The 26,877-nt window shown below is 38.1% G+C and overlaps 1 protein-coding gene across 2 annotated transcripts in view; it reads right to left on the reverse strand.

The window, feature by feature from the left end:
• PKIA (cAMP-dependent protein kinase inhibitor alpha) overlaps positions 1-13,507 on the reverse strand; it is a 102,734-nt gene extending 89,227 nt beyond the window's left edge. Inside the window, exons 1-2 of one of the 2 annotated variants that reach the window (XM_047783708.1) lie at positions 13,361-13,492; positions 12,594-12,701 (exon numbers count right to left, since the gene is read on the reverse strand). The gene's annotated coding sequence lies outside the window, so the exon portion shown is untranslated. Of the gene's footprint in view, positions 1-12,593; positions 12,702-13,360 lie in introns of both variants that reach the window. The other variant, XM_047783707.1, reaches the window with a different exon arrangement.
• Between the last annotated feature and the right edge of the window lie 13,370 nt (positions 13,508-26,877).

The following is a 26,877-nucleotide window of genomic DNA, read 5'->3' on the forward strand; positions in this document are numbered from 1 at the left end:
TTTTATTTTTTAAATTAATCTAACTAAAAATTTAGATGATCCACTGCTGAAGTTTAACAAACAAACCCTAGCTATAGACATTTCTAGTTTTCTACATTGTTGTTACAAGATCTGACTGACATCTGTGATGTACTCTATAGTATTTCTGAAATGATATGTGATTGAGAGACATGAAATCTTTCAATATCTGTGTATAGAATTTTTCCTCCATAAATTAGAAATGAAAAAAGTAAGATTATTTCTTTCCTCCAATCACATTAAAATGGACCCCCTTATATTACCTGAATTCATTTTTAAGACAGTCATAAATGGTTACAGAAAATATAGGTATACTATCTGTTGAAAAAGTTCATGGTTTTTATAGTCAATGTACGCCATTTAAATTACTATGTTTGTGCATAATCTCTGACCCAACAATACCACTTCAAACCACTCTAAGAATTCTTCCATCTAAAGTAAAAACACTGATATATAAAGACACACACCTCTATGTCCATTATCACACTGCTTGAAATCATAAAACAATTCGGAACTTAGTAAGTGTGTATCAGTGGGTTTTGAGTGAATTAAATTATGGCACACTCACAGTGCACAGTGCTGGGCATTTACTAAAGGTTATGTGATAGTGTTGTGTGCTCAATATCACTGATATAACAGAAAGGCAATGTACCAAAGTGTTTTCCAACTAAATATTACCATATGTGGTATATATATATAGACAATGAAATATCATTCTGCCTTAAAAAGGAATGAAACTGTGATACATGCTATAATACTGACGAACTTTGAAAACATGATAAATGAAAGAAGCCGGGCACAAAAGGACAAATATTGTATGATTCCACTTCTATGAGGTAATTAGAATAGGCAAATTATAGACACAGAAAATAAAACAGAATTTACCAGAGGCTGAGGAGAGGAGAGAAATAAGGGGTTATTGTTTAGTGAGTACAGTTTTTGTTTAGGATAAAAAAGTTCTTAAAAGGGACAGTTATGATGGTTGTTCAACATTGCGAATGTACTTAATACCAATGAATTGCACCCTTAAAAATGATAAATTTTATGTTATGTACATTTTACCAAAGTAAAAAATAAAAATCTATAAAGTACAGATTTACCTCACATTAGGCTTATGAAGTTTCTATCAAATTATACTTATTTTAGAAGTTTATACAGTTATTATCACAATTGGGAATGTGTAAAGAAAGCAACAGTTTAGCTGTCTTTGAGTTTTCTACCTCTTCATCTTTCCATCTCTATTATTTCTAGATTAATGTTCTTTTCATACCTTTATTTGACTACTAGCATTAGTAGGAACCATACTAGCTGGTAATGGTTTCCTTAAGTATCGTCTAAAATTTTTAAAGCATTTTTATGTGGTAATTGCTTTAGAATCTGGGAGAGATGTCACTCTTTCTTTAACCTGACGAAAGCAAATACATTACTCTAGACAGCATTACTAGAAAGAAACAGTAACTTTGAGGCAGACATACGTCCATCCTAAGAAAACTGAATATATTTCAAAGTAGACTACACCACTCAACTGCTGGCAATGTTCTTCTGCATATTTGGCAGTATATAGTACTGTATGTCTGAGAACTGTTTCTTTTTTGCACAAATGATTTTGATTGGAAAAACCCTAAATAAATCATTTGGAATGTGTCACGTTTAGAGCTCCTTCTGGGATTCCTTTTCCATGAATCAAGGATTTTTGACTCACTATTCTCATTGGCACTTGCTTCCTAGTCACTTCAGCTGCCTTTGTGCCAGTGGCAGTGAAGAGCTCTTATTTTAGGTCCTAAAGCTAGGAGAACAATAAAAAGAGAACTTCATTTCAAGTGCCAGAAATATCTGGGCTACAAAGGACACACATATTGTCAACATGAGCTCAGAGTAGGGTGACATCGCTAAGATCATTCCTGGTTCTGCTCCCCCTCACGGGAGGAACAGCTAACAATTATTTGGGGACAGGACATTATTTGAGAGAATCTTATTACACATAGGTGAGGCTGAAGAACCCCTTGCACCACAGACACCAAGACAGATGGCATTAAAAGAGAGAAGCAACTACACATTCATTGATCACACTGCTCCATGGGTGAGGTCTCCCTTGAGCCTCTGATTCCTCCCATAGGAGAAGAGAACTGGGGGACAGCCAGCAACCACCCCCCAACCCTTTTGTGGGAGCCACTGCTCTGATCTGACCCACTATGCTTGCAGGGGAATCTGTGGGGCTTGACCACTGAAAGTTGGACTGTGATAAAGGGGGAAGGGACACACAACAGTCAGCACATGGATTGTGACAGAATTCATACCTCAGTACCCAAGCAGTGATCACAACCAGCATCTTTGCTCATCAACAGAGCTGGTGGGCTGGGAGTACAGTACAACCAGGGGACTTAGCAAGGAACAGATCTTGCCTGATTTGCATCAGCCATAGAGCCAAGTTTGCCCACACTCAAGAAAAGAGAGGAGTCATAGCCACTCACTGTGGAGAGCGTCTCTAGCCATCTGACCCAAAGGGCTTGCAATAAATCCTGGAAGCTCTGGCCCAGTGGTGCTCCAGCTGAGAGGTGGGCAGGCAGAGCTGATCAATCCCAAAGCAAAGCTAGTAATGGCTCTGGGCGTTCCTGTGCTATGCATAGGCAGGGAGATTAATTCATAGCCACGGCGGAGGGTAGCCCCCAGCTCCTTCCAACTAGAGAGCCTGCTTGAGAAATTAAGAATAGCCGAGAGTGTGCCTCTTCCTTCTGTCCAGGCAAAGAAGCCAAGCCTAGCCCCATCCCACCTGCTGTGGAGGGTTATCTTCCTGCCCCATCTGACTAGAAGGGCTGATAACAACTCCTGGAAGCTGTGCAGCCCAGCAGTATTCATGCCTAGAGAAGGATGGGCGAAGCTGATGGTGTGCAAAGAATATTCAGCCAGAAAACCTAGGGTGTGGGCTGGCTTGAATTAAGACAACAAAGAGCCTTACTGGCTTTAGAGCTGCTACTCCTGCTTCACCTGGGCAAGAAATCTAATTCGTAAACCTGCTCATTGCTGAATATAGTCTTCAGCCCATCCAACCAGGGGCCTAACCAGAGTACACAGAAGCTGTGTACACAGAAGCTATTCCATAGTCCTAGATACAGTGGCACCTAAACAGCACAGCCCATGCTGCCCCCATCTGTAGAGCAAAACCACTGTTCTCACCTGACTACCCACTCTGGCTTAATTTGGGTCCCCAAACAATGAGCTATATAGGCCCTCAGTCCTGTTCTATTTCCCTGTCAGGAACTAATCCATAGCCTCACCTATTACTGAATATAGTACCCAGAAAAGTTTGGAGAAGGAGCCTAGTTACTCAAATATGCAGATGCCGATGTAAGGAATAAGGATCACCAAAAATTTAGGCAAATATGACACCACCAAAGGAAACTAATAAAGCTCTAATAACTGACCTTGAAAAAAATGAAGACCTATGACCTGCCAGACAAAGAATTCAGAAAAGATTCCGCTTGGCTTTTAGTGTACGGATGTCGTTTCAAGACTTTTGAGCAGAGACATATATTTTCTGGTGAATAACCACAGGGTGGGGGACATGGGTGTGGCTGTGGGGGCACCACTGACCTGCTTCCCTTTGGAATAATCCCTGCGATCTCCCCCATACGTCCTTTGGAATCCTGGTGGTACTTGACCTGTGTTTCCCTGTGGGGTCCACAGTTCACTGCAAGCCACTGTACAACTCTCCTGCATTGTAAGGCCTTTCTCAACAGAGATGCATGGCAGGGGGTTCAATGCCTTGATATAAATCTGAGTTACTAACATATTCAGACTTTTTTGAATGGGCCATTTTTGGGCCTCTTGGTTTGGCTTTCTGTCTTCTTTCCTGTTTTCTGTCTTCCATTCACCTTGGTTTCTCTCTCTATCTGTGTGTGTCACAGGAGTTCTATCCTCTTCAATGCAATGCTTGGTTCTAATGTCGTGAATATTCTATTGGTCTATTTTTCTCTCTTTCTATTTATTGTCATCTATTTGTCTATATGTCTATTTATGGTTCTTTCTCTGGGTTTTACTTTCTTCAAGGATTTTGAGCCAACTGAGGGTGCTTTTTTCCTTCTGGAGACTCAGTGGAGACACTGGATCATGGTTTTTGTCTGTGGTTGAAGATACAACCTATTTTTGTGTATTGGGAACTTTGCAGAGTTGTTTTTGGCCAGGTGTGGTCATGGATCTGTAGTCTGATTCCTCTCTAAAATATCAGCAAGCATATTTACAATGGGGAAGGGTGTTTGGGCACCTGTTGTCCCGTAGATCCAGGGTGCCTGGGGAATGGTTGAGCCCAAAATATGGAAATGTCTTTGACGGTTTCAGGAAAAAGAATAAGGGGCCAGAAAGAAATTGAGGGACCCACTTTCCTGGAGGAAGGGTGGAGCAGAGCGTGGAAGTGTGTGGGGTGTGGAAGGGTGTGAAATGATTTGTGACTGGTGTGGAAGGCTGCGGGGATAGCAGTTTGGAGTGTGGAGGTGTGTGGGTCCTGCAGAGCAAAGCACAGTGGGTCTGGAGTGTGGTGGGGTCTGAACTGGAGTGTCAGTCTGTTTGGCTCACCATGAAGACCACTGAGGCTGCATTTAGGGGGTCAGGGAGACTCTGAGCTGGCCTGTCATTTTAGAGTGCCTTAGGTTCTTAAAAAAAAAAAAAAAGAATTCAGAAAAATCTTCTTAAGGAAGTTTAGTAAACTATAAGAAAACACAAACAACTAAGTGAAATTAGGCAAACAATGGATTAACAAAACAAGAAGTTTGAGAAGAAAATACCAACATCAACAAACAAACAAACAAACAAAAAACCCACAAACCCAAAACCCAAACAGGAATACTGGAATTTAAAATTATAATTACTGGACTAAGGAATTCAATATATTTTCAAAGGTGGATTCAACCATGCAGAAGAAAGAATCAGCAAACTGGAAGATAAGACATTAGAATTTACCCAGTGAGAGGAACAAAAAGAAAAAAGAGAAAAGAGTGAAGAAAGCCTACAGAAATTATGGGACACAATGAAAAGCAAAACGTTTGTGCTATGGGAATTCCAGAAGGAGAAGAGAGAGAGAAAGGGATGGAAGATATATCTAAAGCAATAATGGCTAAAAAGTTCCCAAACCAGAAATGAGAAATGAATATCCAGAACCATGAGACCCGAATGACCTCAAATAGGTTAAACTCAAATAAGGCTACACTGAGACATGTTGTAATTAAATCATCAAATTCAAAGACAAAGAAAAAATTTTAAGAGCAGTAAGAGAAAAGAGAGAAATTACCCAAAGGTTACCCCCATAAGACTATCAGTGAATTTTCAACAGAAACTTTTCAGGCCAGGAAAGAATGGGATGATATATTCAAAATATTGAAAGAAAATAACTGTCAACCAAGAATTCTGTCCTTTAGAAAAAAAAAGGAGAGATAAAGATTTTCCTGAACAAACAAAAGCTGAAAGGGTTTATCACCACATGCCTTACAAGAAATGCTGAAGTGGAAGTAAAAAAAAAAGCCAATTGATATCATACAAACCTTAAAAGGTAGCATAAGTATCACTGATGATTGTAAATATATTGTCATAGTTAGATGTTGCAATATGGTAACAGTGGTGTTTAATTCACTTATAAGTTTAGTTTAAATGTTAAAAATACAAAAAAAAACAAACATAATAACTACAGTAATTTATTATTGGTTACATGATATAAAAAGCATAAATTGTGAAAGCAAAAACCTAAAATGTGAAGAAGTAAAAATTTAATGTTTACAAATTCTATGGATGGTATTATCAATTTCAAACAATTATAATTTATTTTATATAAGCCACTTGGTATCCACAGGGAAAATCTTATAGTAATTACACAAAAGAACATGATAAAAAGTCAAAGCATACTGATACTAAAAGATATCAAAACAAAGAAAAGACAGCAAAATAAGAAACAGGGAAAAATGGACCTACAGAACAACCAAAAGACAATGAGCAAAATGGTACTAAGTCCATGCCTATCAATAGTTTAAAACTGCAGAAATTAATGTAATATTGCAAATCAACTATATTTCAATAAATTTTTAAAAGTAATTTAAATACAGCTGGATTAATTTATCCAGTTAAAGACAGAATGGCTGAATGGATTTAAAAAACAAAATCCAGGAATTCCCTTGTGGTGTAGTGGATTAAGGATCTGGTGTGGTCAATGTAGTGGCTTGGGTTGCTGCTGTGGCATGGGTTTAATCCTTGGCCTAGGAACTTCCACAAGCCATGGGCACAGCCAAAGGAAAAAACCAACAAGAAGAAAATCAGAAAATTCAGGGACACATGGAAATTAAACAACGGTTTTCTGAATAACCAATGGCTCTAAGAAGAAATTAAAAAGGAAATTTAAAAGTTACTTGAGACCAACAAAAATGGAAACAACATATCAGAATTTATGGGACGCACAAAAGCACTTCTCAGAGGGAAGTTCATAGCAATATACACCTACATTAAGAAGCAAGAAAAATCTCAAATAAACAACCAAACACTATATCTTCAGGAATTAGAAAAAGAAGAACAAGCAGAGCCTAAAATTAGTTAACAAAGGAAATAATAAAATATCAGGGCAGAAATAAATGAAATAGAAAACAGGAAACAATAGAAAGAACTAACCAAACTAAGAATTGGTTCTTTGAAAAGATAAATGAAACTGACAAACCCTTCACTATACTAACCACGGAGAAAAGAGAAAGGACCCAAATCAACAAAATTATAAATGAAAAAGGAGACAATATAACTGATAACATAGAAATTCAAGGGATTATAAGAGGTTACTATCAACAACTATCCACCAATAACTGGACAACCTAGAAGAAACGGAAAAGTTCTTATAAACATTCAACTTACCAAGATTAAATCAAGAAAAAATAGAAAATCTAAAGACATCAGTTGCTTGTAAGGAGATTGAATCGGTAATCAAAAATGTCCCATTGAAGAAAAGCCTAGAACCAAGGGGCTTCATTAGTAAATTTTACCAAACATTTAAACATTCAGTCCTTCTCAAACTCTCCCAAAAACTGAAGAGGAGAGAATACCATCAAACTCATTTATGAGGCCAGCATTATCTTGATACCAAACTAGAAAAGGATGCTACCAGCAAAAAAAAACTACAAGCCATTATCCCTGATGAATATAGGTGCAAAAAAAAGAAATCTATAAATAAATTAAATAATAGCAAACTGAATTCAGCAGCACAACAAAAGGATCATCCACCGAGATCAAGTGGGATTCATCCCTAGCATGCAGGAGGGTCCAACATATGCAAATCAATCAATGTAATAGAACATATTAACAGAATGAAAGAAAAGAATGATGTGGTCATCTCAACAGATGAAAATTAAGCATTGACAAAATTCAGCATCCAGTCATGATAAAAACTCTTAACAAATGAATAGAAAGAACATTTCTCAACATCATAAAATCCATCGAGTCTACAGGTGATAACATACTCAGTGGTTAACGGTTAAAAGCTTTTTCTCTAAGATCAGGGACAAGATAAAGGTGCCCACTCTCACTTCTATTCAACATAGTATTAGAAGCCCTAGCTAGAGCTATCAAAAAAGAAAAGGAAATAAAGGCGTCAGAATTGGAAAGAAAGATGTAAAACTGTCTCTGTTTACAGATAACATGATTTTTATATATGGGAAATCCTAAAGACTCAACCAAAAAACTGTGGGATCTAATTAATGAATCCAGTAATGCTGCAGGATAAAAAATTAACATATGGAAATCAGTAGCAATTCTATACACTAAAACAAATTTTCTGAAAAAGAAATGAAGAAATTGATGTAATTTACAATAGTAGCAAAAACAATTAAATACTTATAAATTTAACTAAGGAGGTGAAAGTTCTCTACTGGGAAAACTAGAGGACAATGATGAAAAAAAAATTGAAGATACAAATAAATGAAAAAGTATCCCATTTTCATGAATTGGAAGAAGACTGTTAAAATGTCTACCCAAACATTTAGACTGTTAAAACACTACCCAAAGCCATCTATAGATTCAATGCAATCAACACAACAAGTTTAGGGAATGCACTAAGACCATAGTGAGATATCATCTCACACCTATTAGAAGGGCCATCGTCAAAAAATTAAGAGATAAGTTATGCTGGTGCGGATGTGGAGAAAAAGGAAAACTTTGTGCTGTTGGTGAGAGTGTAAATTGGTATAGCTGCTATGGAGAACAGTATGGAGGATTCTCAAAAAATTAAGACTAGAGCTATATATGATCCAGCAACTGCACTTCTGAGACTAAACTCAAAGGAAAACACTAACTCCAAAAGATTATCTGCACCCCCATGTTCACAGCAGCATTATTTATAATAGCCAAGACACAGAAACAGCCTAGGTTGCATATTGATGGATGAATGGACAACCTCTTTATACAATTAAATAATCTTCATCTATAAGAAAATAAGGAGGAAGTTTCTCTGTGGCACAGAAGGTTAAGGATCCAGTGTCGCCACAGCTGTGGCACAGGTCATAACTGCAGCATGGTTTCCATCCCTAGCCTGGGAACTTCCACATGCTGCAGGTGCAGCCAAGAAAAAAAAAAGAAGTGCTTACTTATCTAAGACACCTTCCCTTCCCCTGTTGACTAGTTTTCAGTAGAATGCAAACATACTAAAGCAGGTACAACTTCTTTAAAGTTTTTATTTTACAATGCTTACTATGGTGGGTTTTTTTGGTTTTTTTTGTTTTTTAATATGGATGAGCCAGTATTCATTTTAGTGGATGTAAGCTCACAACTTTTTTTTTTTGTCTTTTTGCCTTTTCTAGGGACACTCCTGCGGCATATAGAGGTTCCCAGGCTAGGGGTCTAATCCGAGCTGTAGCCACCGGCCTATGCCAGAGCTTACAGCAGCACGGGATCCGAGCTGCGTCTGCAACCTCCACCACAGCTCATGGCAGTGCCGGATCCCCAACCCACTGAGCAAGTTCAGGGATCGAACCCGCAACCTCGTGGTTCCTAGTTGGATTCGTTAAACACTGAGCCACGACGGGAACTCCAAGCTCACAATAACTTTTGTTGAATATAACTATTTGAATATACTTTCACTATATTTATTATTATATAAGAATGTTAAACAACTAAAACCAACTTACACACATATTTAGAGCCTAACTTGCTGGGAGTATAGGTAGACAAAGACCCCTGGGAAACAACAACTAATTTTTTCACTAAAATCAAATTGCAAAGCAGCTACTTTGCACATCCATAGCTAGGCACCGTACTATGGGTTGCAAGTAATAAAAAGTTGTTAGTTACAGACCCTGTTCTATAGGGCTATTTTAGAAGAGCAAATTGTGTTCTCACAAAAAGAGAGACCAAAATAGAAAGTGTCATAGGAATTTAGACAAGGGAGAAACACATCTGACAGGAAAAGGAAGGTGGATGTGGGGAAGGCTTCACAGAAGAGGCAGTGTCTGATGTGAGCAAGGTTTCAACATGTAGCAAGCAGGATGAGTGAAAGAAACAAATTAATGACATTATGGGGACTAAACTGGAAATAAATACCACTTGGTTTTGGCTGGTCATGGGGTAATTTAAAGGGATAATGAGAAACTAGATAATGAGATATCTCAGTGCCTCATATATATTACTTACTAATAATACTTTTAAGCATAAGCATTTAAAAAAGAACAATATGGGGTAAAAGATTAGGAGGTACAAACTGTTTTGTATATAATAAGCTATGAGGATATATTGCACAACATAAGGAATATAGTCATAATTTATAAAAACCACGAACAGAATATAACCTTTAAAAATTGTGACTATATTGTACACTGGTAATATATATTACACATCAATGATATTTTAAGTTAAAAATATTATTTTACACTTATATGTGGAATCTAAAAAAAGGACACAATGAACTCTGCAAAGCAGATACTGACTCACAGACTTTGAAAAACTTATGGTTTCCAAGTGAGACAGGTTGGGGGGTGGGGGATGCATTGAACGTTTGGGATGGAAATGCTATAAAATTTGGTTGTGATGATCGTTGTACAACTATAAATGTAATAAAAATTCACTGAGTAACAAAAAAAGATAAATAAAAATGTTATTTTAGTGAATGAAACACTAATCAGTAAAGTTTTTAAAAGAACATAGGAGAGAACTTAAAAATAAAGACAATGAACATGGCGAAACAGTAAAGAAATCTGGCAGAGGCCATTGACTACTTTAAAAATAGCACTATTTCTACCCATTCTCAATGGAGGCAATGGTGAAATAGAAATGACAACTCTTCTTCCGCCTTATTAACCCTACTTTTCTTTTTCCATCTTTCAAAATCTCAGGATAAGGCTATTTCAATTGTAGCTAATGACAGTAATGAAGAACCAGAAAATGACTTTTGTTAGGAGAGGGCAACTTTGATTCTTAAATATGTACTCAATTTACTGATAATACTGACCACCACTGGAGTAAATTTTTATGTGATTAGAAAGCAACATATTGATTTCTTTTTTCATTTGTTTGCTTGTTTTTTGGCCTTGTCTATGGCATTGGAGAGTTCCTGGGCCAGGGATGAAAATCACACCACAGCAGTGACCCACTGTCCATCCACTGACAATGCTGAATCCTCATCCTTAACCCGCTGCACCACAGGAAAACTCCAGCAACAGACTGACTTCTATTCTATCTTGTCAAAACTACAAAAGTCCCTGCAGTTCATTTAGCATCTAATAGTGCACATCTTCCTATTTTGTATTCCTCCTCCATTTCTTAACACTAGGCAATTAATGTTTCCTTTCTCTGGTAATTTTTTTTTTAAAAAAGGGAAATAAAGTCATAAATCAGTTTTAGTCGGGAAATCATACACATATTTCTTCCTAGGACTCTGAATTTAGAAACTTGCCTCAGAAATTGTTTAAATATAATAAAGCCCAGATGCAGAAATCCTTTAAATTTAATTATCATATTCAGTTGCACTGAAACAAGAAATTAAATTTTCTATCTTGTTTTCTTTCTTCCCAAAAAGGCTTCTCCAACCCTCATCCATAACTTCATGCATCCTCACCTGTAAAATCACTGGCAGTTATGACACCAGCTTAGGCAGCACCAGTCTCCTAATCCTGACCCATTTCCTACCAAAGAATTCAGTTTTTCCAGAAACCAAGTAATAGATGCTGTCAATTTCTTACAATCATTAGGATATGTTCATGTCTTATACTTCAGCATAAAGACAGTTTTTAAAATTACAGAAATTCTTATAGTACTTAAGGTCAGTTGCACTAATCTGTATGCTGTATGTCACATACTTTGGGCTACTTTCTTAAAAATGAATTATTATTTTAACATGTTTCTCACTCTCACTTATTATCAGAATAATTATTCCTATGGTTGAATATTTTATGATTAGGCCAGAAAGGTGGTAGAATAAAGGGTTTTGCTGTTCTCCTTTGTTCCCCTAGTTGGTGTGCCAGAGTCAAATTTTTGGAATTCTGAAATTTAACATTTCAAACACAAACTACATTCAACAGATAATAATAACAACAAAAACAAGCCAAAAAAAAAAAATTGACCCAGAGGTTTTCATGGTCCAGGAAAACAGTTTCTGGAATGGGCCACTTGGAATAGGATTTGCCCACTCCCTCCACTCCCTCTGCCCCAAATACTGACGGTAGAGACAAAGAAACCAACTCCAGTCTTTTCAAAGTGTATTTATAAATTGAGAATTTATCACCAAAAACCAATAATGATGTATAATAGAATGAACATTATTTTGCAGAACCAATATCTTCGTCTAAAAGCAATATTAAAAAAGCAGAGCTAATATTTTTCGCTATAAACCCTGCCCCGCTTTTCCACTGATTTCCTATTTCAATTTGCTAAAATAAAACTGCAGGGCTTTTGAGTCCAATTGACTCTTTCATTGCAAATGTAAAGATAACAAATCTCCTTTTAAATAGAATAGTGGCACACAGAACACCACACAGTCTGTCTTATTGCAACTGTTCTCGGTTGGTGAAGTGGCACATTTGCAATCCCCACCACAGCCATCTTAACCATTTCACAGAATAACATTCACATGTACATCCCTCCGTGGGCAACAGGAAGAGGCAGGAGCTTGGCAGCAAGGCACTTGTGTGGGGAAATCCTAGGTTAGAACCCTTAAAAGGGGAGACTAACTTGAGGATGCTCAAATAACCCTAAGTCTAAATTGGCTGGCTCCCCTGGCTTTCTGACTGCCTGTGGGGAAAGCCTCTCTGGAAACTCTTTGGAGGTTACTGAGGAATCCTAGGACAAATGCACTGCTTGCTTTTGAGGGAGGGCTTGCCTCATACTCTACCAAGCTAGATATCTCACAACCCAGATGGATTTAAAAAGATCCAAGTAAATACTGGATAGACTGACATTCACATTTCTACTTCCACCTACTCCTATGCACAGGGAGCAAAATACGTAGGTATGGACCGCTTTCTCACACCCCAACAGTTTCTGCTGTCCTCGAAAGCTGGCCGGTAGCCACAGGCGCTACAATGGAGTTATCAGAAACCATATCGGTAATAGGCTTAAAGGATTTTTCATACCATGTTTTAGGGAGACGGACACAGGTATCAGCTCAAACGCGGTGAAGAGCAATGCCCTTTCTGGGTCCTTGACAAAATCAGTCATGGAACAGAGGTGGTGGACAGGAGCTGAAAAGAGTGGCGTGGGAAGGGGCACAGCATGGGGGGGGGGGTAATCAATGACATGATTGACAAGAGAAGATGGTAAATTGAAAGAAGTAGAGACAAGTGCTGCTAACCCAAGCTGAACTCCAAGAGATAAGTTTCTCCTCTTATGTGAGACTCCTTCTAAAGGTTCCATTGAAGTGGCTGTTTGACATTGAAATGTGCACAACCCCATTCTGATAACTGGAAAGGGAGAGGGTAGAGGAAGGAGGAAGGAGAGGGAAGATTCCTGATTACTTCTTCAGGCTGCTGCCAAGGACCTGCTGCTCCCAAAGCAGAAATTAACCAAGTGAAGGTTGAAGGTAGCAGCGTAAAAGTGCAGCTCAAAAATTATTTTACATTTTGAATCCTCTTCAATGTCTAAGCGAGTCTGGCTTTGCAATGGTCGATTATCTTTAAAGATTATAAAGGCTGACCGCCTTCTTTGTTTGCCCAGTAACACCGCTCCTCCAATCTCAGGCACTTGGCTGATTAACATTTCAATTCCAGTTGTTGCTCCCTTTCCCACTGCAGAATGCAGGAGGGACATTCCCCTTCTTCCCTCTGTATTACAAACCCCATTATTAACCGAGCGGAAAGCACCGCGCAGTGTGGCCGAGGCTAATAATAGCGGGGCTGCTTACCTTCTCCGGATCAAGTCAGCGCATGTCCCCAGCGCCCACTGCCCCGGGGCCGCAGTGCCACCGCGCCGGGCCGGTACGTGGTCAGCTCCTCCGGCCCCCACCCCACCTGCCAGCTGCAGCAGCTGCTCCCGCCGCCAAGCTCCGGCCGCATGAAGTCATCCCCCGCCCCGGGCCGGATCGCCACATTCCGCGCCAGCCGCGGGGGGAGAGGGACATCTCCCGGCTGCAGAGACTGGCTCCTGGAAATTGTGACCGACGACCGCTACCCTTCCCGCTTTTAGGATAATTTTCTATTAATGCTTTTACCGAGGACGCGTCGCTGGACGGGGGACCGAGAGAGAAGAGCCTGAGAGACTTTCTCTGCATAGCGCCTTTCCTCCGAGCGCTCCCCTGTCCCTCCCGCGGCATGGACAGCTCCATTCTGCTGTGTGGGTTTCCCACCCTCTTCATCTTCCTTATCAGTATTGTTCATTTCGCTGAATTTGAGAGTGGAATTATCTTTTAAGATAAACATTCAGATACTCCGAAAATGTTTTAAATTGGCAACCAGTTTTTCCAAACCTCTTGTATCAGGCTCTACTTTCTCCCAAGGCGGGCGCGCGCGTACACACACACACACACACACACGTACACGCACAGCCAAACCACTCACAATTATGAAAGCTGGGACCTCTCGCCCTCTTGCCTACGTAATGGAACAGGAAACTCCCAAGGGAGTGGAGAAGTAGACCCACTAGAGAAAGCATTCAAGGAAAGAGACAGGGGTAGCCACAGTATTTTGTTGCTGTTTAGCGGAGTACTTAGTGGACAGATGTTCCCCCTCTAACACCCCCCTCGCCCCGCCCCATTTGAGAAGCCTGCTCTGGTGACAGCTATAACATTTGGAAACAAAGAAGCTGAATCCACAAGAACAGATGGCTGTATCTCTTCCTTCCCGGAAGAATTTACCAGAATTGGCTTTAGGAATAATATAAGCATATACCCATATAAGCCCTTTCCTTCTCTCTTTAATTTGGCACCAGCTATGAACAGTTCTCTTTCTCTCCCTTTCTCCCTCCTTCCCTTTCTTTGCCTCCTAAACTGATTAGATCAGCGTTTCAGGGATTTAAGGGGTGAAAAGGCCAAGGATGTGCTCTCTTTGCAGTTTAACCAGGGTTTCTTTTCCTAATATAGAGCCATTCCCAAGTAGAGAGGCTCTTTGACACTTGGGTTCTGCATGAGGAAAGCTCTCACATTCAGAGTGCTTTTGGAATCGCCCATCACTAACTAGGTCCAGGTCAGCTTTACTCTTGAATTTGTCCAGCCATCTAAACAGTATAATTGCACAAAGCCAGGACAGTACTTTCGATCTATGAAGAGTTCCCAACCCTCCGCTTAGCAGTTCCAGACTGGGAGGTAGTGTAGCAAACAGAGCTCCAGCAGGACTCCGTAAGAATTCTTGACCCTAGAATGCATGCTTTTTGAAAGGTGGAATAATCACGTATTCATCTTTCATAAAATTAGGCCATAAATATCACCAAAGCTCAGGGGATCCTTCATATATATTAAAGGGTATGTGGGATCGGGAATAGGAATATTACATCTTTAATTTCACTAACTTCTAATTGAAATTTAGCATTTAGCATTTCCTTTAAACACAAATGCAGACAACAAACCACAATAATATTAGCAGTACCTGTGATTTTATCACTAATAGATGTCACAGATAATTTCCTATTGCAGTTTTTATAGCTGTCTCAAAATACCACTACTCTGTTACAATCAAGTCATCATTAACTTTTTTGTTTTATTTAATAAAGACTATATATTTTGAGAATGCTTTTAGATATACAAAAAAATTAAGGAGATAGTACAGGGAATTCTCAGATATCCCATTCCCAATTTCCTCAGTATTTTGGTACCTTTATTACAATTAATGAGCCAATATTAATATAATAACATTAACCAAAGTCTGTATTTTATTCAGATTTCCTTGGCTTTTATCTTATGTCCTTAAAACTGTTCCAGGCTTCCACGCAGGACACCTTGTCACATTTGATTATCAAGCCCCCTTAGGTTCCTCTGGGCTATAATAAGTTCTTAGGCTTTTCTTGTTTTTGATAACCTTGACAGTTTTGAGGAGTAGTGGTCAAATATTTTGTAGCATACCTCACTAATGCAATCTGTCTAATGCTTTTCTCATGATAAGACTGGGCTTATGGTTTACTGGGAGGACAATCACAGATATAGTGTCATTTTTATGAGGTCATATCAAGGGTATATACTATCAATGTGATTTGACTCTTGATGTTGACCTTGATAACCTGGCTGAGGTAGTGTCTCAGATTTCTCCACTGTAAAGTTGCTTCTCCACCCTTCCTTCCACACTTCACTTATTGGAAGAAAATCACCATGGGAAGTCCACATCCAAGGACTGGAGATTTATTCTCCACCTCCTTAAGGAGAGAGTAGGCACAGAAAGTATTTGGAATTCTTCTGCATAGGAGATTTGTCTATTTCCCCCCAAATATGAACATATTCTATTATTTATATCAATATAGACTCATGTATATTTATTTTATACTTGATGTTATAATCCAATACCATTTTATTTTGTTGTTCAAATTGTTGCAGTTTTGGCTATTGGGAGCTTTGTTTGTGGGCCACTTACGCTTCTTTGACAAACATCCTTTGTTGTGTGTGTGTGTGTGTCTGTGTGTATGTGTGTGTACATGAGTTTAGAAATGGAAAAAGAAGATGTTTAATCTTTTCTTTCAATTTGTATGAAGCAGTGGGGATTAAGTGTGGTGAATTGGGACATGACCATCACATATTGTATTGTCCTTCCTGGCATAGTTTTTATTCTGTGATGCCAGAATCACTGAAGGCATAGACAGTTTCTCACGATAATTTCCTTTCTCTTTCACAGTACTTTTACCAGGTTTTCTTTGCTCACGGAAGACAATCAGTGTTGATGGTGCTAGGGAAAAAACAAAAATTAAAGATATTAAATGGCAGGAATGACTGTTTCAGATATTACAACATGGCAAGAGGCATAGGGGAAATAGAAAGAAAAAGAAAGAAAATGAAATGACATTACATCAACATATAGTGCTTGAATCTGTCTGCTTGGACCTTGACATACACCAGTCTGACAGATAATTTAATTTAATGAGTCGTGGCTAGGGTGAGGTGAAATAGATTGATTTTTTAATCTATGACTTTTCATTGCAAAAACATTTTTTAAAAATCATTCTTTGGATCATGACTTTGAGGTCTGCAATGCTTCCTTTCTGATATTCTGGAATTACAGATCAAATGCCCTGATGATATTATGTCTCCACAATGGCAATATGAAACCTGAGCCAGAGGCCCTGGGTACCTAAAGATGTCAGCCTTAGAACCACTCCTTTGGGTTAAGGAGTCCTTCCAGAAAGGGCTCATTTAAATGCAAATACACCATCAGGAGAGTTAACTGTGTATCCAGTATCTCATTAGCAGCCATTAGCAATTTAGCAGAAATTAGCTTCCCAGATTTATTATGGAGAGGAGTTGTCAGGGTGATTTGGCCCATGCATTTGTCATCCACTGACTGCCAGGTCCCCTGCCCTCGTCACTATATAGAGGTCTGCCTAAACCTGGGAACTTAGTTTACTTGGTGCATGACAAATCAATACTGTTTTATATAATTTTGAATTACAAGAAAGGGTAGGAGGAGAATTTCTATACTAATAATACGTGTGTGCTCGCGCGCACGTGTGTGTGTGATAGCTGCTGAGCTTAGGTTGATTAATCATGCCGTATAGAAATCTTGAATTTTATGGCAAATATCTACTCATTCAATGAGGTCAGCATACACAAAATATGCACAAATGTAGTTTAGGGATAACAAAGCTATAGTAATAGAAGTAGAGTTACATTCAAGTAATTGTAGATAGACTGATAATTTCCTCCATTAATATGAAAGCTCTGATACAAGAATACAAGAAAATGATCATTCATATGAAGATTGATATTCAATATTGAATGTCTATAACAGACATAGGAAAATGGAAGAAGGAAAGTGACTACAAACAGAACAGGAACTGTTTTTTGTTTGTTTGTTTGTTTGTTTTGTTTTTTTTGTCTTTTTGCCATTTCTTAGGCAGCTCCATCGGCATATGGAGGTTCCCAGGCTAGGGGTCAAATTGGAGCTGTAGCTGCCGGCCTATACCATAGCCACAGCAACACGGGATCTGAGCCGTGTCTGCAACCTACACCACAGCTCATGGCAATGCCGGATCCTTAACCCACTGAAGTAAGGCCAGGGATCGAACCCACAACTTCATGGTTCCTAGTCGGATTTGTTAACCACTGAGCCATGACAGGAACTCCTGTTGTTTTTTTTTTTTTAATATGGAGTTAGTTTTTGGGGAGTGTTTTGGCCACAATTTTAGCATGCAGAAGTTTCCTGCCAGAGATTGAACCTGAGCCATAACAGTGACAACACTAGATCCCTAACTCACTGAGCCACCAGGGAACTCCATGAACTGTTTCTTTAGACACTGCTAGGAATTTTTACTGGTAATGAGTTGACATATAATACCAGATCTATATATATATATAATACAGGTAGTGTTCCATAATTGTGAAATGTATTTTACTTAGATCCTTGGTAAATGGCTTATGATACATTCAATATCATGCTATAAGTAATTATCAAATAAACCTTTTTTTAAAAAAAAATCATCATGTGAAGTCGTGAAGAAAAACAATCCACTTCGGTAATGATCTTTAAATTTTTTAACCTTTAGATTTAAAAAAAAATGATGAAACCAAAACTTTCCTTCTAGAAAAAAGTACAGTTTAAAGAAAACTTTTCTATTGTAATGAATAGATTACTAAATAGTATTTATAAAGAATTATGTCTCTATAATTTTTCATTTTTTAAAAAAAGGAATATTCAATTTTTCAAACATAATTTAGGCTAATAAAAAGTGGAAATTTAAATTTGATTAAAAAGCAAATTTCAGGAGTTCTATTGTATCACAGCAGGTTAAGGATCCCATGCTGTTATTGCAGTGGCTTGGGTCACTGCAGTGGTGCAGTTTCAATTCCTGGCCCAGGAATTTCGAAATGCCATCAGCATGGCCAAAACCAAAAAAAAAAAAAAAAAAAAAAGTAGGTTTCAATTAACTGTGCTTGATCATCAGAAAAGTTGGTATTCATCATTCAGTAGATACTGATTACTGATGGATCATCTAATATGTGCTGCTGTTCTAGGCACTGGAAGTACAAAAGCGAACAAATAAATCTCTTCTTTATGAATCTTATGCTCCAGGGGAAAGAGATAAACATAAACACATAAATATAGCATGCTAGTTGGTGGAAAGGATCATGAAGGAGCAGCATAAATGGTGGGGACAATTATATAGGGTGGCCAGGGGACATGTGAACAGAGATTTGAAAGAAGTGTGGGAGCAAGCCATGTGAATACATTGAAAAATCGGTTTGGCACATATAGGTAGGTGAGCTTATACTTTATGTGTTCCAGTGACTACGAGGTTAGTTTGTTAGTAGTGAAATGTTCAAAGGGGAAATGGTTGAAAGATGAAGTTGGAAAGCTAAGTGAGTAAAAAATCATTAGGGCCTTTTAGGTAGTGGTCAAGAGAGAACTTTAGAGCATTAAGAGTTGGCTTTTGGCCATGCTAAAATTGTGGTATTTATCAGATCTTAGTGGCTGCCTAAAGTAGACAGCCGGATATACTAGTCTGAAATTCAGCAGCAAGAGATATCATGGTAAAGATGAACATTTGTAAATCATCATGGTATTTAAAGTCTTCAGACAAGACAAAAATCACTTTGTAGGTAGGTGTAGCAGAGAAGACATGATGGTGAAGGACTGAGCCATGAGACATTCCAGTGTCTTCTGGATCCGGGAAAGGGTATAAGAATAAGTGATGAGGGAGAAAAGAGGAATTGTCTCATGAGCCAAGTGGAATTCGTTGAAAGAGGGCATGATTATCAGTCCTACAATTAGATTAACATGAGAACTGATCATTTAATATAGGATTTGGCAACATAGGTATAATTAATAACCACTTCCATGTGGTGGAGAGGACAAAAATATATAAGTGGGAGAAAAGGAAGTAAAAACATAAGTAGAGCTATCTTTTTAAAGTAGTTTTGCTGTGAAGAGGAGCTGAGCAACAGGGCAATGATTAGAATGGGGTATAGGAACAAAGAAAGTTTTTTTCCTTTAAGATGGGAGGTATTAGATCTTTGTATGCTGATGGAAGCATCTGGTAGAGAGCAAATAATGGAAGATACAGGGAAGAGGAGACACAAGAGAAAAGAAATCCCTGATGAGGCAAGAGGGAAGTGATCCAGTGAAGAGTGGAGGGTTTGGATTTAGAACAGAGGACAAACATTTTTTCTGCTAAAGAGGGAAGGCAGAGCAAGTGTGGCTCAGCAAGTTAAGGATCCAGTGCTATCACTGCAGTGACTCAGACTGCTGATTTGATCTCTGGCTTGGGAATTTCCACATGCGGCAAGGCCGAAAAGAATTTATATAAAAGGGGTGGGGGGACATGGTTTCAGAATCAATCAATCCAGGTAGACTGATTGATGGACTTGGTGTTAAGCAGTTCATGGATATTCTTTTCTAATCCCTCTTGTGTTCTCAGTAAAATATGAAGCAGCTGAGAATTTAAAGAGAAGAAGAGCTGCAATAGGTGTAAAGAAAGAGGAGTTATGAAATCGTTGTCTGGCACAGAAGAAAAGAGAATTGACTAAGCAGTCAGTTTTCTAGTAAGTACTAAAAGTTCACTTGGGGTAAATGATTATGAATTTAAATGAGATCAATTAGCAAGGTTGCTCGGGTTTTTTTGTTTGTTTTTTTTTTGTTTGTTTGTTTGTTTTCTGTAGCTATATTTTGGTGCTTGGCACAGGTGCTGAATTGGCATGAGGTTCTGTTTCACTAGGGCTGGCCAATATAACTGAGAATGAGCGCCAAGGGACTTCACAGAATCTGTGCAGCTAGAGTGATTCTAATATGGACTGTGGACTCGAATCAGGCAGGGTAAGCAGAGAACTGAGGAATTAGGCCATAAGCACTACACTTGATTTTAGCTGTACATTGGGTCACAAGAGCTGAAAATCTTGACCGATGATGGTACGGTAAGAGCAGAGCTAGAACTTCCACAGTTCACTCTGTTACACAGGAATTCTCCATGTTTCTTTCAGTTGAATTTCTGTCTGTAATTTCTTTATCCTTAGGTCAACGATATTATCAGAAGTGAGATATACATTTTTGATAAAGCCTTTCAGAGATGCATTTTATAAGACTATTTTATTTATTTATTTTTTTTTGTCCCTGCTAGGCATGTGGAAGTTCCCAGGCCAGGGATCAAACCTGCACCACAGCAGCAACCCAAACTGCTGCAGTAAAAATGCCAGGTCCTTAACCCACTGCATCACAAGAGTGCTCCAAGACTATTTGAATTTTAAAGTGATCAGGGGGAGTTCCCGTCGTGGCGCAGTGGTTAACGAATCCGACTAGGAACCATGAGGTTGTGGGTTCGGTCCCTGCCCTTGCTCAGTGGGTTAACGATCCGGTGTTGCCGTGAGCTGTGGTGTAGGTTGCAGACGCGGCTCAGATCCTGCGTTGCTGTGGCTCTGGAGTAGGCCGGTGGCTACAGCTCCGATTCAACCCCTAGCCTGGGAACCTCCATACGCCGCAGGAGCGGCCCAAGAAATAGCAACAACAACAACAAAAGACAAAAAAAAACCAAAAAACAAGTGATCAGAATAGAAATAAGTACAACAGAGCTTGCGGTGTTTTCAAATGCTTTGCTTACCTCTAAAGAGACATTTGTCTGTTACACCTGGTTCCAACCTTCAGGTGTTCTTCCTCTGGCACTGAAAATAAGAGTAAAATGTAAAAATTAAGCAAACATATTATCTTTAAAGGAGTATGTAGCATACCACTGTTTCCTTTCTAATATGGGCCCAATCTCTCTATTTACTCCACTTCCATTTTTTTCCTCAATGTACCTACTTTACTAATAGTTTTCCCTTCATTGTGTGTATGAGGCATGTTTGCCCCCTCGTGGAAGATTCTGGAACTGTAACCATGATTTTTTTTTCTAGTTTTTAGTAAGAAAAGAAAAAGACTGAAAATGCAGATATTGTGGTCAATGGGAATTATTTTCGAAGAAGTGTTGAGGCTGACCAAAAGAGGTTGATACCACTAGGTATTTAACCTTCTTGTATTAGCTTGAAAAGTAAGGACAACATGTTGGCTGAATCTGGAAGAAGATGATGGTCAAGAAATTTAAATGTTTGACATTCTTTTAAAATATGAGAACACAGAATTGTGAAAGTTAATCTTGCCTTTATTATTTAATTTGAATATAAAATATTAAAATTTAAATATTAAAACAGTGTTTGTAACTTAATTCAGAAGGATGAGATAGCTTTTCTTAAATTAGTTTGAGTACCTAAATATAAATAAAAGAAAGCCAATGTTTTCCTCTAAGAGTTTTATAGCATCTGAAAATGGGCAGAAGATCTAAATGGACAATTCCCCAAAAAAGACATTCAGATGGCCAAAAAACACGTGAAAAGGTGTTCAACATCACTAATTATTAGAGAAATGAAAATCAAAATCACTATGAGATACCACTTTACACCGGCCAGAATGGCCATCATCAAAAAGTCTACAAACAATAAGTGCTGGAGGAGAGTGTGGAGAAAAGTGAATCCTATTATACTGTTGGTGGGAATGTAAATTGGTGCAACCACTGTGGAAAGCAGTATGGAGATTCCTCAGAAACCTAAAAATAGAATTACCATTCGATCCAGCAATCCCACTCCTGCGCATCTATCCAGAGAAAACCATGACTCGCAAAGACACATGTACTCCAATGTTCATTGCAGCACTATATACAAAAGACAAAACATGGAAAAACCTAAATGTCCATCAGCAGAGGAGTGGATCAAGAAGATGAGGTACATATATATAATGGAATATTATGCAGCCATTAAAATGAATGAAATACCAGCATTTTTAGCAGCATGGATGGACCTAGGAATTCTCATGCTAAGTGAAGTTAGTCAGACAGTGAGATACCAACATCAAATGCTATCATTTACATGTGGAATCTAAAAAAAGGACACAATGAACTTCTTTGCATAACAGATACTGACTCACAGACTTTGAAAAACTTGTGGTGGGGGAATGCACTGGGGGTTTGGGATGGAAATGCTATAAAATTGGGTTGTGATGATCATTGTATAAATGTAATAAGTCCATTAAATAAATAAATAAATAAAAGAAATCCAGCCATTGATTAATTAATCTTCAGTTGCTATGTATCAATTATATGAGAAAGTCCTTTCTTAAGAATATCTGAATATCAATGAATCTCACTTTTCATTAAGAATTTTTCTTAACTTACTAGAAAAAAGAACTTTAATGTGTTGAACTAGACACTTTGACTTATGTGCTTGGCACTGTTACAGGCTCTGGGAATAAGACCCAGTTTCTTTCCTCAAAAGAGTTGCAAGCTGATGTAGAGACAAAAATTGCATTGAAGTGTAACAAATTCCACTGCAGAAGTTTGTATTTGATGTAGATTGATGTATTTTTTTGTCTTTTTTTTTTTTTGCTATTTCTTTGGGCCACTCCCATGGCATATGGAGGTTCCCAGGCTAGGAGTCTAATCGGAGCTGTAGCCCCCCTCCTACGCCAGAGCCACAGCAACACGGGATCCGAGCCATGTCTGCAACCTACACCACAGCTCACGGCAACGCCGGATCCTTAACCCACTGAGCAAGGGCAGGGACCGAACCCGCAACCTCATGGTTCCTAGTCGGATTCATTAACCACTGCGCCAGGACGGGAACTCCTGTATTTGATGTAGATTAATGTAAATGCAGGCCACATAAGTTCATTCCAGAGGAGTGATTCAGAATAATTTCATAGAAGAAGACCTATGAAGACAAGTGCCATCTTGGGAGATCTTTACACAGATGCAGAGTGGGAGCTGGAGGTGAGAAGGCAAAAGCAGTCCAGCCTTAGAAAGCAAATGCACAGAGACATGCATAATCTTGCGGCTTATTCACCATTCTTATAAGACTAATAAGAACACCTTAGTAGCTTCATTGCCATCACCTTCACCGTCACAATGAATGGACTCTTATTGTCAGTCAAATAAACGCTTTATAGGCAGCGTCTAGATGTCTTCTCCCATGCACCTTATGAGTTCAGTATTGTATCTATCCTCATTTTACAAAGGCTTAAAGAGATTAGATAATTTGTTCAAATCTAGATGTGTGCACTTTCAACTCCATGCTTTGTACCTCTGTGTTTCACAGGCTAGGATGATTTGCCCATATTAAGGGCCCAGATATTGGTTGATAAGTATAATAATCTCCTAAAAGTTAAAGTGAAGCAACCTACCTTGATGTTTATGATGCAGTTTGGTGAATGAAGTGTCCATAGATAAACAATGAAAGTGAGAAACACACAAGAAATAGAGAATAAAAATTCGTATATGTATGTTTGTTAGAAACAAAAAATCCCTTTGAATGTCTCATTTCTTAGCACATAGCAGGGTATCACATACATATATCATCATAAGGCAGCATCTGTGGAATATTCCTAGTCCCCTGCAACAGGACCACGTTACAGATATACAGAGAGAAAATCCACGTTTCCTGCACATTATAGATAAGAACACATGATGGTCCTTTTTAAAGAATGAAGTAATCTGAATTTTTAATTTTGCTTATCAGTTGGTATATATAGACATTCCTGCTGTGGCCAGTGGGTCAAGAATCCAACTGCTGCAGTTCAGGTCATGGCAGAGACGTAAATTCAATCCCCAACCTGGTTCAATGGATTAAAGGATCCAGCTTGGACTCAGTCCTTGGCCCGGGAATTTCCAAATGCCGCAATTGCGGCCATTAATGAAAAATGATATATGTGAACCATGTTAGGTGAATTGGATATTTTATGTTTAAATTTTTTACAGAAAACAGTAAACAACTTCTTTTAGGCTTAAAATATCATGTTCAGCAAATGAGTTATGCTGAAGAAAGTGATCACTTCAGTAAAGTGTCTGTAATCTAAAATATAGAAGTAACAGAAGGAACAGGGAATAGACTGAATGAGACAAGACCAGGAGGGAACTAGGTGGTGACTCTAAACTATTTTAAGAATTGTCCTGTGAAAAAAGGTGTGGCTGTACCACACTGAGGATTTTAGACCAATTAGCCAGGTTTAGGTTGATAGAAGGATGCATATATGTTCTTAGCTCTGCTGAAAGGGAAATGGGCTAGTTTGCATATCAATGGATCCACCTTGTACCAAGATAATGGTGTCTAAACACCATTATTAATGCAAGGAACCAGAATTCCGTGGAGATATGACTGATTCAAGGCTGAGACTGGGAAAGTAAAAGATGGTCTGGAGCATTTTTTGGTGCCCAATCCAGTACTTTGTGCCCAATTCAGACTACTGAACCAGAATTTCTAGCAGAAAAGGTGATAATCTACGTATGTAATAAGCTCCCCAGGTGATTCTTTTCATTGGGGAATTTGAGAAACACTGCTTGACAGCTCTACAATTAAGATGTCTAAAATGAAAACTTCAATTATTCCTTCATCCAAACTATTCCATCTTGCAAATCTTTTCTTCCTCAAAGAATGGTGCCATGATCCTTATAATAACTAAACACAAAAACCTAGGCATGATCCTCAATTCCATACTTTTCTTTTCTTTCTGCTTAAACTACATCATTCAGCCTTCTAGAATTTCATCTCTCTCTCTCTACATAGATATAGATATGGAGATATATATATACATATATATATATATATATATGCACACACAGACACACACACACACACACACAATCTTTCTCTTCATATTCATTGCCACCATCTTAGGCATCACCATTTCTCCTTTTTTTCTACTTGAGCAGCTTAGTATCTGCACAAATAGGATCACTTCATCTCTCTGTTAAAAACTATTTAATCGCTTTCTCTTGCATCTAAGTTAAAATCAAAATCCTTAGCCATATAGGTTCTGGCCTTGCCTTTTCTTATAAGCTGCATTTTCATTCTTATAAGCACATACACACTCAGACACATGTATAATTGATATTGCTAGTTTAGGCTTTACTTTTCTTCCCATCCTAGCATGAAAAAATTAAGAAACAAAGTCAAACCAAAAAAACTAAGCTTTAAAGGTAAACTCAAATAGTATAATTTCCCTCTAGAACATTTATCTAAAGTAGCATTATCATTAATGGAAGTACAGACCAGATTTCTTCCCCTTGGACATAAAAGCATGATGAAGAAGTCTCAGTAGAAACTGGAATCTAAGCTTCAAAAGTCAAATTCTATCTCTCAGCTTTTTTAGGATGCCGTAAAGATTAAAACATAGGAATCAGAATCAGGTTTGGGTTGAATCTAAGCTTGTTTCTTAGCTTTTTACCTTATACAAATCATTTATCTCTCCATGCTTCAAGTTCTTTATTTATAAATGGTGATGTTAAATTTTTTCTTTTTTTGCTTTTCAGGGCCACACATGCAGCATATAAAAGTTTTCAAGCTAGGGGTTGAATCAGAGGTACAGTTTCTGGCCTATGCCACAGCCACAGCAATGCAGGATCTGAGCCCCGTCTGTGACCGATGTCACAGCTCAAGGCAATGCTGGATCCTTAACCCACTGAGGGAGGCCAGGAATCAAAGCCATGTCTTCATGGCTACTAGTTGGGTTCTTAAACTGCTAAGCCACAATGAGAACTCCTTGATTTCTTTATATAATTTGGATATTACCCCCTTATCAGATATATGATTTGCAAAAATTTTCTCCCATTCAGTAAGTTGCCTTTTTATTTTGTGATTGTTTTCTTCACTGTGCAAAGATTTTCAGTTTGATGTAGTCACATTTATTTAATTTTTCTTTTGTTGGCCTTGACTGAGGAGACAGATCCAAAAACATTACTAAGATCAATATCAAATAGTGTACTACTATTTTTTTTTATAGGGGTTTTGGTTTCAGGTCATAAATTTTAGTCTTTAATTCATTTTGAGTTTATTTTTTATATATGGTATAAAAAAGTGATTATTTCATTCTTTTGTACATAGTTGTCCAGTTTTCCCAACACCATTTATGGAAAAAGCTTTTTCCATTATATATTCTTGCCTCATTTTTTGTGGATTAATTGATCATATAATCAATGGAATTATTTCTGGGCTCTATATTCTTTTCCATTCATCTATGTGTCTGTTTTTATGTTAATTACATACTGTTTTGATTAATATAGCTTTGTAGTATAGTTTGAAGTCAAGGGCATATGATGCTTCCACCTTTTTTGTTTGCTTTGTTTTCCCCTCAATATTGCTTTGGCTGTTTTTTTTTAGTTTTTTGGATGATTCTGTACAAATTTTAGGATTATTTGTTCTAATTTTGTGAAATATACCATTGATATTTTGATAGGATTTGCATTGCTTTGGAAATACATACAAATGACCAACATACCCGT

The sequence above is a fragment of the Phacochoerus africanus genome, chromosome 6 (genome assembly GCF_016906955.1).
Source record: "Phacochoerus africanus isolate WHEZ1 chromosome 6, ROS_Pafr_v1, whole genome shotgun sequence".
Taxonomy (NCBI): Eukaryota; Metazoa; Chordata; class Mammalia; order Artiodactyla; family Suidae; genus Phacochoerus; species Phacochoerus africanus.